The sequence below is a fragment of the Buceros rhinoceros genome, unplaced genomic scaffold (genome assembly GCF_000710305.1).
Source record: "Buceros rhinoceros silvestris isolate BGI_N320 unplaced genomic scaffold, ASM71030v1 scaffold8400, whole genome shotgun sequence".
NCBI classification, from domain to species: domain Eukaryota; kingdom Metazoa; phylum Chordata; class Aves; order Bucerotiformes; family Bucerotidae; genus Buceros; species Buceros rhinoceros.
Genome location: NW_010388961.1, coordinates 535 through 751, shown reverse-complemented (window position 1 = coordinate 751; position 217 = coordinate 535). Strand labels below are relative to the sequence as shown.

Here is a 217-nt window from a genome sequence, read left to right as displayed (position 1 = left end):
CTGCCGTTGCTTAGCAGAGGGAGGCGGTGTGGTCCAGAACACCAGCCTTTTCCTGCAGCTCACGGAGTAGGAAATGCTCCTTCCTAGTGGAGAGCGCAGCTCTCTGCCGCGGGCTGCCTGTGCTGGAGAGCCAGCTCGGCCGCGGCACTGGGGCTGCTCCGGTGAGAGTACCCGAGGTCTGCGGATGATCACCAGAGCCCCCAAGAGCTTTTAAACT

General features: G+C 62.2%; 1 protein-coding gene across 1 annotated transcript in view; it reads left to right on the top strand.

The window, feature by feature from the left end:
• EDC3 (enhancer of mRNA decapping 3) overlaps positions 1–217 on the top strand; it is a gene marked incomplete at its 3' end in the record, with an annotated part of 13,530 nt that overhangs the window by 12,783 nt on the left and 530 nt on the right. The window lies entirely within an intron of this gene.